Source organism: Urocampus carinirostris, chromosome 1 (genome assembly GCF_059441175.1).
Source record: "Urocampus carinirostris isolate Australia breed hairy pipefish chromosome 1, RoL_Ucar_1.0, whole genome shotgun sequence".
In the NCBI taxonomy this organism is placed as follows: Eukaryota; Metazoa; Chordata; class Actinopteri; order Syngnathiformes; family Syngnathidae; genus Urocampus; species Urocampus carinirostris.
The window spans coordinates 19879151-19893971 of record NC_142349.1 but is presented as its reverse complement, the minus strand read 5'-3'; the positions used below and the strand labels follow the sequence as shown (position 1 = coordinate 19893971).

The 14821-nt window shown below is 41.5% G+C and overlaps 1 long non-coding RNA gene across 1 annotated transcript; it reads right to left on the bottom strand.

The window, feature by feature from the left end:
- LOC148373845 (uncharacterized) lies at window positions 1–945 on the bottom strand. Its single transcript, XR_015852824.1, has 2 exons — window positions 773–945; window positions 1–135 (listed from the first exon to the last, which is right to left on the bottom strand). It is a non-coding gene; the product is annotated as an uncharacterized LOC148373845 (long non-coding RNA).
- Window positions 946–14821: the final 13876 nt, after the last annotated feature.

The window sequence follows — 14821 nt, the reverse complement described above, 5'->3', positions numbered from 1 at the left end:
TAATGTTAATCACAAATTTATTGAGATATAGAGGAAAAAGCAGCTCCCCCGTGTTCGCTGGACGCGGGGAGCAAGCGGCCCACAGAATCGGAACGTGTTGCGGATGCAGAAGTGGATCTTCCGGAGCGGGAGATCCTAGTGTAGTAGACGGAAAAACAGCTCGTTAGTCGGGATGGGAGATCAAAACGTGGTCGGGGTAAAAAAACAGGTCGTAGCCGGAGACAAACAAGTCCTTTGACCTGATTGATTTGCCGTTTCTGGATAGTAGGTGTATTCCGGATGGTACCCATCATTAACAAATTTGCGTTTTTCCGAACAGATTTTCTTGTACGTCGTACTCGTCTTCAAATGCATAAAAAACTTACTTTGTACGGCAAAACCGTACAGGTTGACAGGTATGTTTATTCCTCAACAGCAAGCAAAACAAGAACACAGCTACATTCAATAGAACATGGCAATCAACAACTAGCACAACGAAATATGGTGCGTGCGTATTGACGTCACACAGTTTACAATGTCTCACTGCAATATCACGAGTAAGAGCGCTATTAAATTGACTAATCTTAACAGTCTCTGAACCTCAACATTTGCTACTAAACTACATTTTGTATATCCAATGGTTGGAGTTGATAGTTTAGCACCCGGATTAAAAAAAATACAAAATTAGAATTAATAGCACGTGGGTGTCTTGCTGAAGTTTAAGGAAGCTTTAATTCCTTTCTGGTGATTAAAAAAATCTAGCAGCAAAATTTCCAAATTCAGGTAAACAAACCTTTTCATGCCCCCGATAAGCAGTTAGGCGCCTTACATGGCTCTCGCAGCTATCAGTGTGTGAGTGTGCACGTGAAAGTGTGAAGCACATTGTAAAGCCCTTTTGGAGGTGTTCAATCCATATACTTTTACTTTTTCTTGAGTAAATTTGTGAATCAAAAATGTATTTTTACCCCGCTACAATAGGCGACATTGAAGTCGTTACTTCGTTACTTCAAAACATCCCCTCCACGAGTTACGCGTCTGTCTTTATTATGACGGACACCTCCGGCAGGCTCTACCACGTTTAACCAATCAAACGTAGCAGCCTCGTCATGTGACCATATTCAACTTCAGCCGGGGTCAGAATTTGTTTTACGTGTGAAACAGATGGATAATGTCTCTTAGCAATACCGACTATGAAAACACAGAAGAGAAGGATCTCCCCTGGCCTCATATCAAAAGCATGTTCACCTTAAAAAGGTTGCCAAACACCAGCTACATTATGAAATGTCTCCTTTCTTCAAGTTCATGGGCTAGCTTGTTGTCCACTTGCAGAGCCTGTTGAAATAAAAATGCGGTACAGTAAGACCTCGGTTATCGCGGTTAATGCGGACCAAAACCACCGCGATAAGTGAAAATCCGCGAAGTAGCGGCGCACCTTCAAAAAAAAAATATATATATATATATGTATAAATATATATTTTCTAAATCATTATTTTTTAGACCCGGTTAACAGGGACCAAAACCACCCGCTAAAAGTGAAAATCTGCGAAGTAGCGACGCCCCTTCAAAAAAAAAAAAAAAATCTCATCTCATCTCATTATCTGCACCGTTTATCCTTATTAGGGTGATGCCACGTCCGCCGAACTCGCTCCGTCGCGCGGCCCGGGAGTGACCTACGCCGACTCCCTACAGTGGGAGACTAAAACATTGAAAAGAATCAAAAATGTTCACTTTACAATGACGGCTTTTTTTTTTTTTTTTTCAACCATTACAGACCGCGAAGCTCTAAAGCCGCTAACGTCGAACCGCGAAGTAGCGAGGTCCCACTGTACTTGGTTCCAAAATGTGCTTAATGTATTTATTTAATTTATACTCTTTTATTTGATTGTTTATTGAAATACTTGATTGACAATAATCATTTTAATCTTCTATTAAATGAAATGTATTTTTTGTTGATTAGATGGACTTTCATAATTTGATGATCTGAATGGTCTGATCTGAAAAAACAATTCGATGTTGCTAAAGTTACTCAGTACTTGAGTAAGCAGGTAGGCGCCTTGCATGGCTGCATGGCCGCTATTGGTGTGTGAGTGTGTGTGTGAATGGGTAAGTGTGAAGCACATTGTAAAGCGCTTTGGGAGGTCTTTATTGACTTGAAAAGCGCTATATAAATGTAGACCATCTACCCTTTACCAAGTACTTTTTTACTTTTACCAAGTAATTATTTTTACTTCTGCGCTAGGAATATCATTTTGAAGAAAGGGTACTTTTACTTCCAAAACTTTAGGCTACTCTACCGACCTCTGGCGATAGTGGAGTAAATTCAACCCCCTCATTAATTGTGTTTTAGTCGAATATTATATCACTAAATCATATTTGTAATTTAAATATGATTCTGCCAAAAAATCCTCTGCCCTCCAGGGAATACTATTATTTAGTAGGGCCCCTTTGAGGTTTTTTTTAATCTGATGCATTTTATAAGTGTCTAGGCTTTATAATCTAATTTGGCATGGGTAGATGATATCTGAGTGACTGTGTAGCACGTTTGCCAAAATGTGTCGACTGCGTTTCTGTGTAGACACCGCCATCTTTTGCATTTATAATGTAAGTGCATGCAATATTAATAAATAGCAGAACCGGTCCAGACGCCTTCATCCGTGCGGTGGGCGGCTGTCAGGGCCCACGAGCCCTTCGCTGTCGGACAGAAAAATATCTGAATCATGTGATCTTAATTATATTTTGTCCATGAATACATATAAATAATTCCAAATGGTCAGATTCCTCTCATTGTTTTTACCTTTGTGTGCCTTTCATATTGAAACATTTAACCAATCACATTACAACCTTTACCTGTTGCCAGGGTCAGAAATCTACCCGGAAGCAATTTACAATTAGTTTTGCAAACGTTGTAGCATAAATCAAGCGTTGATAAAGCCGTTGTATTAACGATTCAGATTTCGAGTTGGCAAAGCGTCAGCGTTTTTACATGGTATTCACTATGCCAACCGCGGTGAAATTGAAGAAGACAATATATTGAGTTGATTTACTATCGTTTTTTTTTTTTAATGTCAAATCATGTTAATTAGTATAGCACTGCAGAGTATTGCAAACTACAGACTTTTTTCACACCATCCCCTGATCTAAAACCTACACGAGGGCACGGAAAAAGTCAAAAACTTCAGCATGAGAAAAATGAAGAAACCTTGGGAAGGTACCGCAAATGACGTAATCCCCCTTCCAGGATGATCAGGCTGCAGCGAATGTTGCAAAAACAATCAATACACAGATATTGTCAATGAGAATTATTGGTAATTCATAAGCTATAGAATATAAGTGTGTTTTAAGTCTAGTTTTGTTTTCAAGATTAAGCCATGCATGTCTAAGTACTAATGGTCAGTACAGTGAAACTGCGAACGACTTTTTAAATCAGTTATGGTTCCTTTGATCGCTCCACCGTTACTTGGATAACTCTGGCAAATTCAGAGCTAATACATGCAAACAGGGGCATCAGTGGCTCAGGAGGTAGAGCGCTTGTCTTGGGATCAAGAGATCGCAGTTCGAATCCCGGCTCCTCCGTGTTACATGTCGAAGTGTCCTTTGGAAAGACACTGAACCCCTAATACCCCCAATAAGCAGGTTAGCCTTACATGGCTTCACTGCCGCTATTGGGAAATGTGAAGCACACTGTACAGCGCTTTGGGAAGTCTTGACTTGAAAAGCGCTATATAAGTTCATTTCTTTCATTTCAGTTCCACTGAGGTTGCAGATCAAATCTCGGGAGGAAGAGCGCTGTGGCCCGGATGGAGAACTCTCTCGAACCTACGGATCTCTCTTGGTATCAATAGTAGACCAGCATTTTCAGAGAGAAGGCTCCGGACTGGGACATAGGGGGAAATTAAATCTGAAAGATATGAGGGAGCAAGTTCATGTATCTTTTTGTATAATAGCAACAGAACCGGGCAGCACGGCGGGGCAGTGGTTAGCGCGTGTGCGGCACAGTTCTAAGGTCTTGGGAGCCTCCTGTGTGGGTTCAAATCCAGCTACCGGACTTCCTGTGCGGAGTTTGTATGTTCTCCCCGTGCTTGCGTGGGTTTCCTCCGGGCACTCCGGTTTCCTCCCACACTCCAAAGACATGCATTTCAGGTGGATTGGCCAGTCCAAATTGTCCCTAGGTGTGAATGGGCGAGCGAGTTGTCTGTCACTGTGTGCCTTGCGATTGGCTGGCCACCCGTTCAGGGTGTCCCCTGCCCACTGCACGATGATTGCTGGGATGGGCTCCAGCACCCCCGCGACCCTACTGAGGATAAGCGGTGCAGCTAATGAGATGAGATGAGATGAGATGAGATGAGCAACAGAACCTTAAAATCATATGTTAAGCAAATAAGGAGCCAAATATAGGTTAGCTAAAATCGGGGTAATGTGATCAAACTTTCTTGTCTTAGTAAAAGCCTCGCTGCAGCACTTTGTACCAGCTGCAAGCTCTTGATTTTGTGCATTACAGCAATCGAGACGGGAGGTAACAAACGCACGAATTACAATCTCCATATCCAATTGAGACAGCATAGGGCGAATTTTAGCAATGTTGCGAAGATGGAAAAAAGCTGTTGAAGTAATATTCTTAAGGTGTGTTTGGAAGGATGGATTGGGTTCAAATATGACACCTATATTTTTGACTGAGTCACTCTGGGTTATATTACATTTGTCCATGTTCAGAGCAGTTTTTGAGTAGAAGTCACAGCATTTAGAATACCAATAACTAACATTTCGGTCTTTTCAGAGTTAAGGCGCATAAAGGTGGGTGACATCCATTCTTTTATCTCAGTGAGGGAGGCCTCCAAATTTCCACAGTTTAGTGTGGCAGATTCCTCCATCGGTTATATAGTTGAGTGTCATCGGCGCAGCGATGGAAACTGATACTATACTTGCAAATAATATCATCTAATGCAGGGGTCGGGAACCTATGGCTCGGGAGCCATATATGGCTCTTTTGATGACGGCATCTGGCTCTCTGAAAATTTCTGAACGAAACAAATCAATCAATAATTTTACTAATAATGTTACTTTAGCAAAATAAATAATAATAATAATAAAGTCAGAAAAAAACATGTCAAAAAAAATAAATAAATACACACATTTTAATTTATATATATTTTCACCTGCAACTTTTCGTTCAGGCACGCAGCTAAGAGCCAATCTGTTCTCCGGTGAGCGGGAGGGTCCGCTACCCGGAAAGTCTACTTTTAATGGATAATTTACAACAATCTGCACAAGTCATTTTGAAGCAAAGAAGTAATATTTCCTCGTTTTTGGTTAGCTTTTTTATGCAGAGTGAACCCTTCTAATCAAGAAGATGATGAAAAGGAAAACAGATGAAGATTACCGTACGTTTCAGCAGGAATGGACAGAGCAATTTGCCTTTATTGAGAGAGCAGGTTGTGCAGTGTGTCTTATATGCAATGATAAAATTTCCTCGATGAAACGGTCAAATATAGAGACACTTCGACACACGCCATGCCACATTTTCAGCGAAATATCCAGTGGGAGACAACAGAAAGAAGGCCTGTCAAGAACTACTTTCCACAGTCCAGGCTAGTCAGCAGCAGCTCTGTGTATGGGCCAAACAAGGTGATTTTAACTCTGCTAGCTTTGCTGGTTATATAGCAATTGTGAGGAGCGGGAAGCCGTTTACAGATGGCGATTATGCCAAATCATTCATGCTTGATGTGGCCAACGAGCTTTTTGACGACTTTAAGGATAAAGATAAAATAATCAAACGGATAAAAGATATGCCTCTTTCAGCAAGAACTGTGCACGATCGTGCCATCATGATGTCGAATCAAGTGAAGAAAAAACAAGTCGTTCTCACACCTAAAACACATCCAAACCAACTTGCGATCACGTTTAAAAGATGGAAGCCTAAACGCCAGCATGAAGCTGAACCTCACCACCTATCAACAGGACTACAAAGCCATCAGCAAAACCATGCAACACCAAAAGTCGCATTAATAGTAAGTCAGAAGTACTTTTCTTATTAATAAATACCTTTAACTTTATTTTGAACAACATGTTATAACAGAGTCTTATTATAATATATATATTGTTGGTCTTCTTCGATTTAGATAAGAAATTGCTGACCTGAGGGCCTCAGACAGCGGTGAACAAGCAGAGCGGGCAAGTAAACATGGACAGATATGAATAAAACCTCGGCCTGCAGACCAGTTGATTGTTATAATTATAAATAATTGTTAGTTTTTGTTATTAACTTACAATGTTGTTCAAAATAAATTCTGTCTTATTATACTATAAACTCGTTGATTTTCCTCTTCCATTTAGCGGTTTTTGGTATTCAAATATACATATGGCTCTCCTAGGATTAGATTTTAAAATTTGGGTTTTTTCGGCTCTTTCAGCAAAAAAGGTTCCCGACCCCTGATCTAATGGAAGCATGTAAATGCTGAAAAGAAGGGGGCCGAGTACTGAACCCTGCGAAAACCTCAGGTAACACTAAAGGGCTCAGATGTCATTTCACCATATTTATCAGAGGTAGGATCTTAACTGTAACAGTATGGTTCCTTAGAAACCAGTCATTTTTTCCAGTCGGTTTAATAAGATATTATGGTCCACAGTGTGGAAGGCAGCACTCAGGTCTAGCAGCAGCAACTGTGATAAAGCGCCAGAGTCCATTGCCAGTAGAAGATCGTGGGTTATTTGGTAAGAAAGAAAGAAAGAAAGAAAGAAAGAAAGAAAGAAAGATAGAAAGATAGAAAGATAGAAAGAAAGAAAGAAAGAAAGAGAAAGAAAAAAAGGAAGGAAGAAAGAACACCGACACCGTGACGCTCCCAATCACAAAACAGCTACCTAAAAGGGCTTTTGCAAAAGACGCTCAACAATAAGAAAAGCTCAAATTGGTATGCCGGAGTGACATGCGGTCTGAGGAGTGAGGTGAGACCTTGCGGTTCAAGGGTGTTAGCCACTTTGCTGAAAGACAGTTTGTGCTTTTTGAGAAACTTTTTAGACCTCAAGCTGTCAGACTTTAAAGGGACCCTCCGTAACATTTGACCACTGAATTTTGCTCCATTTGTGCTACCAAGCACAAGGAAGAATGCAAACTATGGAGGCTTAAGTGACCAAATGGGACATTTTTCTTATTCTTTTTCTAAAGAGCCTTTCACAGAGTTTTTGTTTATTTGAGGTACCTTTGGCAGGTGAGCCTTCCTCTAGGTGAGCCTAATAGTAAGTAAATTAAATACAAGTGTCTTGACATGTAAGCATTTCTAGAATACACATGTATTTTTGCCTATTATTCAAATCAATATTGTTTTATTAAGGGATGATTTTTTTTTTTTTTACAACTAAGAGAGCCAATAAAACACAATGTTACTCAAACTTTTGTGAAGCATTGTTATGATTGACTTTGCAGAGGTGGTAATCCTTTAACTGTCAGGACCAGACCGGAGACAGGACCCACTTTCGTTGCGTTTCTCACAGATTGGAAGAAAGCAAAAAGGTTGCTCCCACGATCCGGTGATTAGTGGACGCGGGAAGCAGGCCGCTCTGAACGCGGAAGTGGATCTTCCGTGGCGAGAGATGGCGTGTCGGGAACGAAAAAAGCCAGGACAGGAGAGCCAAAATGTGGTCGTGTCGGAAGCGAGTCGTAAGCCAAGAAAGGAGAGTAGACGTGGTCGGGGACAAAAAGAGGTCAAAAGCCGGGACGGGAGAGTAAACGTGGTTAGGATCAAAAACGGGTCGAAAACGGGAGCAAAAAACAGTTGGGAGTCAGGGTCCAAAAAGGCTTGCCTAGTGTTAACTGAGGTTTGCAGACGGACTGACAAAAGGGGACGGATAGGAGCGGGTTTAAATAGGGACAGGGAGCCAATCAGAATCTGTGGCAGTTGGCGCCAAAGGAGTGGGCACAGGTGATTCACATCGGTAATCATGACATTAACAGCTACAAGTAACACTTAGTTTTTTCTGTTTTCAGGTAAATTAATTCCTTTCAATGACTCTTTGCGGACTTGATGTGCTAAAAGGAGTACTAAGTGTCTTTTCTTGTTAGTCGTCACCGGAGCAATTCAAATGACTTTCATGGTTTTTCTTTGCATTATGTATGATTACTAGTGTGGTAGTGCTATCTGCTGGATACTATGTAGTAGTGCAGAGTATCTTGACCTCTTAATGTTTATCATTGCTGTGCATGTTTCCTCAAGATGTTGCTGTCTCTCCGTCTCTCTAGTCCTCTCTGTCACTCTAGTGCTCTCTGTATCTCTCCTACTGTATCTACCACCCCGCCCACCCTGCCCACCCCATATTCTCTCTTGCTCTCCCTCACTACTCCTTTGGACAATGTTCCTTTGTTAAAGTGGTTTATGACATACTTCCTCCAGTAGCTGTCTTCCTTTGGACTTGACAGATAGCAACACACACACACACCCCATATAGATATACATCTACAGGGCCTCTTTTAAAATATTGCCCCCTTTTACCTAATCCGGTGGTTCAGGCCCACCAGTGTATAAGAGATTAAAACAAATATTTCTCCACCTCTGTGTAAAGGAAAAACGAATGACGACATGGGGGGTGGCCAGAACAGAACATTTTGGCGTTAGCAGATAGTTTTTACATTTGATTCCATTGTGTTCTGAGCATCAGTTTAATGGTTGACTTTAAAGAGTGTCAACTTAAAACCTTGAAAAAAGCACACTGGTTTAATTCAAAGACCTCTGTCAATGTCACACTGAAAAAATGAATAATAATAATAATAATACTTTCAAATGCATAAATCAATTGTTTCAAGTGCTGAGACATGGTAAAACTGTTAAAATTAGCAATAACATGAGTATATGTGCCAATTCCAGCCTTTTTTAAGGTGTCGGTACACTCTGATAGGCCCCCCCCTAGAGCAATTTAACATCCAGGAACTAATAATTAGAGGAATAATACGTTTTCATTGGTTACATGTCAAATTTTAAAAAAATAGGTTGGGATTTTTTTCCACAGGGAAGAGATTTTAATGCACTGGTGGGATCAGTACCTAGTAGTGGTATCGATGACTTCTCAAGTTAATCATCATTATCAGGATTGGTATAAACACAATGTGGTATCAAGTCAAGTCAAGTCAATCAAGGATCTTTGTTAAAAGTGTTCTAGTCACTGAAAACTTTTGACATAATCAAGCTTGTGCGCCATTTGCCACTTTGACCCACATCGAATGTGTCGCATCCTTCATCCCATAAACTGCAAAAAAGGTGATCAATACGACTATGGGTTTTTCTAAAACAATACCCTAGATAGATAGATAGATAGATAGATAGATAGATAGATAGATAGATAGATAGATAGATAGATAGATACTTTATTCATCCCCTAAGGGAAATTCACATTTCCAGCAGCATCCCTGAGCTGAGAACAATACAATAATAAAGCCAAAAGAATACAATATACAAATACCCAGTGTGACGTGCAAATGCCCACTTTAGCATGTTATATAGAGTAACTAAATAGTGCTACACAGAACACATAATGCAGTAAGATTCGGTAATATCCAATGTAGGTGGTGTGGTTTAATGTGGGCCTTTACTCTGCCGGGTGGAGTTAAAGAGCCTCATGGCATGAGGAAGAAAAGATCTCTTCAGTCTGTCCGTAGTACAAGACAGTGACAGCAGTCTGTTACTGAAACTGCTCTTCTGTCCGGAGATAATGCGGTCTTTGGAGTGTTTTGACTTGTACATTATAGGATATTAAAAACCATGAATAAATCAGACTGACAAACATTAAATGCTGTTATTTTTTGTATTAATCTGTGGGACACAAGCATTTCCTCTTGTATAGTTTTGATATAATTTTTTCCTTCACAATCTCTTCCAACCCTCAGTCTGGTTTACGTTTCCCCATCTTGGCTCTCCTGAGTTTTTGGGGAGTGAAAGCCAAACAGATGGTCGAAACAAAGGGCGCACTGTGCTGCTCCTGAAGGTGTTCGTCACCTGTGGTAACACAGTGATGTAGTACGACCTGCATTACACAGCTTCAGGAATGTGACAGCTGGCAGTTGGGATGAGATGGCTTTTGTCAAACAAGGAAAACTCGGTGCGGCAAATGCTAACTGTAAACATGTATAACCTTTTCTAAAGGAGGTCTTAGGTACCAAAGTGCTAATCTCTAAAGCATAGGACTTGCCTATACAGCCCTTAGGGGCCGGTCACACAGACATTTGCGGCTGAATCACGGCTAAAATTTTGCGTTTTTTTTTTTGCCCGTGGTTGCCCGCGATGGAAAATGCGCAAAATTGGCCAACCCGCTGTTCATCCGTGGTATGCCCGCAAAACACGCCGGCGACTGTTCCGCTTCCTCATCGCGTCATTTCTGCGTCATTTTCTCGTGTGGACCACGGGTATAAAAGCTCCCGAGCCGGTTTTGTGCCCAAATCCGACTCCTACGCAACACATCCACCCCCCCCCCCCCCCTCGCGTGAACGCGCATTCTGCTGCGATCGCTTTTGTAGGAAGCGTGCATTGACGTTGGTGACTTTTTCATCCGCGTTAACAAACGCATTTTGTAGAATACGATCGCACTTTATTGTTTAAATAAACGCGGTATATAGACTAGGATCTCCCAATTGTTATAATTAGCTCGCTTTATAGTTTTAATAAGCGTTTTATATAGAATACGATCGCTTTTGTTGGAAGCGCAGCAGAATGCGCGTTCACGCGAGGGGGGGATTTACCGTTCGATTACGTTCACAACAAAAACAAAGACAGAATGGTTTAAGTTGTATTACATTCCCAACAAATGCAAGACGAAGTGGTTTTGGTTATATGTTCGTGATTACATTCCCTAAAAGTGAGATAAAACGAGGTAAAAGTGGGGATGCGAATCTCGACAGGGATGCATTTCTCGGATAACACCGGGCTGTAGAAATCATAACCGCTCAAGACACAGTCCAGTGAAGATCAAGATTTCAAGCTATGGCATCATTTGTATTTTATTATCTTGAAAAGAAATGTCAAGAAATAAAAATGGATTAAGACGAGGTCACTACGCTGACGGGGATCCATGTTCAGCCCCTTGACGTCTCGAGCACAACTGACGTGTGCTCGGCAAATTGCGCTGTATATACGCGGAGAAAGGCGTTTGACTGTCACACGCGTAACACGCTAATTTCACGTAATAACACCGCGATACAGGCGCAGAACATGCTATTACCATGCTCCACCCACGATTACCCGCTGAAATTTCCCGTCCTACCCATGTGTAACCACGACCTGGCCGCGGCCAGAGCACGTCGTTCCGCGTCATTTCCGCGTCATTACCTCGTGTTGACCACGTGTGCGGCACGCGGTTTAACACGTGCTCAAACATTTGAGCAGCTCAAAAGTTTTGCGTGCGGCCAACCACGTGTGAATTTCCGACCGCGAGTAAAGCACTGCTCTATCTCGTCTATATGGCGGTCTCAAAACGTCCAACAGCGCCCAACAGCATCTGCTAATTTCTGGCCGTTGTTCAACCTTGATACGCTCGTGAAAGGCTGTGTACCCGCGCTCTGAAGAATTGAGCAGCGCAAAACTTTTACGCGCTGCCACCCGCGCGCGAATTTCCGACCTCGTGTTAAGCACTGCTGTATCTCGTCTGAATGGCGATCTCAATGCGTCCAATAGCGTCCGCCTCAAAGGTAGAAATTTCTGGCCGTGATTCAGCCGCAAATGTCTGTGTGACCGGCCCCTTAATGGGACCCTATCCCAAAACCAGGATAGGTCACCAACAAGTGGCAGCGGATGTTAAAACTAGTGAAAATGCACGTTCATCAACAAGGTTTAGATTCTTCTTGGGGGCTAACGTGTTGATGTAAAACTCCACACAAGTGTTGCATTGTAACCCAAAGCTTTAAAGTCGTAAGGCACACAGGCGAGCCAAAAACCAATACCCCCTTTGTTGCTTTTACAACATAATATTTCAGTTCCTGCTGCACTTGTTTGGATCAACTATTGATGTCGCACACAAGCTTTTATGTAGTAGAAAATGTGATCTGCCTTATATGAAAGGACCTTAGTGATCATCGGAAAGGGCCGTTGCTGGCCATTTGGGTGCCCTAGGCACAAATGCTTTATGGTGCCCTCTATCACCATCACAAAAACATTAAAAACATTCTTAGGGCAATTTGTTTTTTTACATAATACTGTCAACAAACACGAGAATTAAATAAGTAATTTTCTTTTTTTTTTTTTTTTTGATTAAAAGGTGAGGATGGGGTGGCACGGCGGCTGGATGGTTTTGCGCGCAGCTGAAGTTCAAAGTTCAAGTCAAGCTACCGCAGAAGTTTGCATGTTCTCCCCATGCCTGCGTGAGTTTTCTCTGGGCACTTCCACCTTCCAAAAAATGCATGTTAGGTTAATTGGCTGGTCCAAATCGTTTTTGAGTTTTTCCTTGGCCTCATGTAGGTTTTAGATCAGGGGACGGTGTGATAATAGTCTGCGGTTTGCAACAATCTGTGGTCTGTGCAGCCCTTTTAGACTCTTTGTGATTAAGGGCGTCACAAATAAAAATGACTTGACTTGACTTCAAATGCTACCATAACCAGGCTGAATTTTTTAACCATAATTTGTCAAGAACAAACGCAAATAACCTAATTTTATTGCCATGTTGGCCTGCACCATCCATCAAGTGGCACGCTCAAAGTGACCAAGTGGATCTAATGTGCTGCAAGCCAGAAGGGAGCACTTAGACAGAGGACTAACTGTAACTCGGACGCCCGCCCCCCCACAGCCTTACCCTCCCTTCTCCTTTTTCCCTCCATGTGAATAGTTTTTACTGTCTCTGCCTCGTCCGTTGCTTCCCACATTGTCTCGGTGGCTGACAAACAACCCATTCATGGGATAAGCAGACATCCCAAGAAACCCCATCGTGTGTTTATGAATTCTCCGAGCAGACGAGACTGCTTTGCGGTCGAGGCTCTCTTCCATGTTTTGGGCAACCTTGTTGTCTCGGAGTAATTTTCCAGTCCTCCCGCTGTCCACTTTGATACTTTTCTGCTCTTAATGCCAGTTTCCAGCCTGCCTTCACCGCCTCATAACAAGAAATGTCAATATTATTTTCAGGGAGGTCGAGTACCATTTTTTCCAGATTGGTACCAGTACAAATACTACATTTGAGTATTCATCAATAGTCTGCGGTCATCAAAACTCTGTAACTACTAATTGTCATTCAAAAAAAACGGAGGGATCATGGTATATCTCAATATGACATTACTACTGTTTTCATTTCTTTATTTCAATTGCGAAAAATGGATAGACAGATTCCAAAACAGTCACAGGAAAGCTAATGCCTTGAAAAAAGACAATGTTTTTCAAAGTTTTATCCTTACATCAAGTAAGACCTGACAATTTTGCTTTACAAGTGTCCGATCAGCATTCAAGTAAACTGATCACCATCGAAAGTTACAATTGAAGATAATGCAGCACAAAACAAAAGCAAAGTACATTGTCGTTGCACAACTGTTTTTAATACAAAGTTGACAATAAACTGTTCTAAAACAATACAAGCAAATACAGCAACATTAAATACAATTGATAGGCACCTTCAAATATGGTTCACATTTGAGTTATTGGGTGTGGGCAAGAACTGATACCAGCTTGAGTTTAGTACTCATATTGACGAACAGTACTAAACATCAAATTTACCGATTTGTTCTTACATGCTTCGGAAAGACAAGTCTTCTTAGGTCATAATTATAGTGGGGAATAAATCAATTGAGCAATTAAAGAGTGAATATGTAAACCACTATTTAAAAATATGGCATCCAAAACCATTATTCAGCAACATGTGAATTGTCAACAAACATGAGCTCTGTAGTACGACCAGGTGGTTCAGTTCATTTGGACTTGTTTACAATTAAATGCCTGAAAGTGACAACAGAGCAGTTAGGTTCTTAATAATCTATCATAATGAAATCCCCGGGGCCATCTGCCTGTGTTAGAAAATGTCTGGGTTGGCGTTGTATCAAAATGAGGACTAGGCTTGGATATTACCTTGAGGAGGTTTTATATGACTAATGAACTAGTCTGGATGAAACTAATCAATATGATAAATGTGGAAGTAGATGATTATGAAACACGTTGGTTCTCACAGCAAGGTGCGACTCCCACGAGTCATATGTCAAGAATCGATGTATTAAATCTTCAACTTTAATGTATGTTCACACAGTACTGTTGTTAGGTACTTTGATTCCAGCAACATGGTTATGATTCCTGTAACAGTGTGCAAAATTAATGTACAGTGAGTGTCCTTACCAGGGACAGACATGAATTTCATTAATTTCAGTTCATTGTTGTCGGTCCACCAAAACGGACTGCAACTCCCAAGCAGTCAAAAGTACAGAATGAGTTGGAGGATGTTTCAGAGTTCTGCATCTGATCAGCTTGCACGGCGAAACTCGGCTTTGACTCCGCACTAAGAGAGTGACCCAAACTTTCCAGGATAAGAAAACTTTCCATCAACATGTTATTCTTCAGCGTCCTCAAAGGATACTTTGTGCAGAGATCCAGAAGGACATACCAGTCAGTGAAAGAGGCACTGTCTTGTTGTGTTTTTCTTTTTTTTTAGGTCAATTGGCCCCCTTCCATCCCTCTCTGGAGCAGCCTTTCTCTCTCCAACAACAGCTGCTTGATGCCTTTGGAGGCTGAGTCAGAGAAGTTCGGCCCAGACATCTGTAGGCCCTTAGCCAGATACCCTGAGAATTCCCTTCTTTAAATACATGTAAAAGGCCAATTTCTACTCAGCATAAAGCGTTTTTTTCTCCCACGGAGCCGACTGGTGAATAGGTCACCTGAAAGTCTTAAAAGCTTGATGGAGAAGC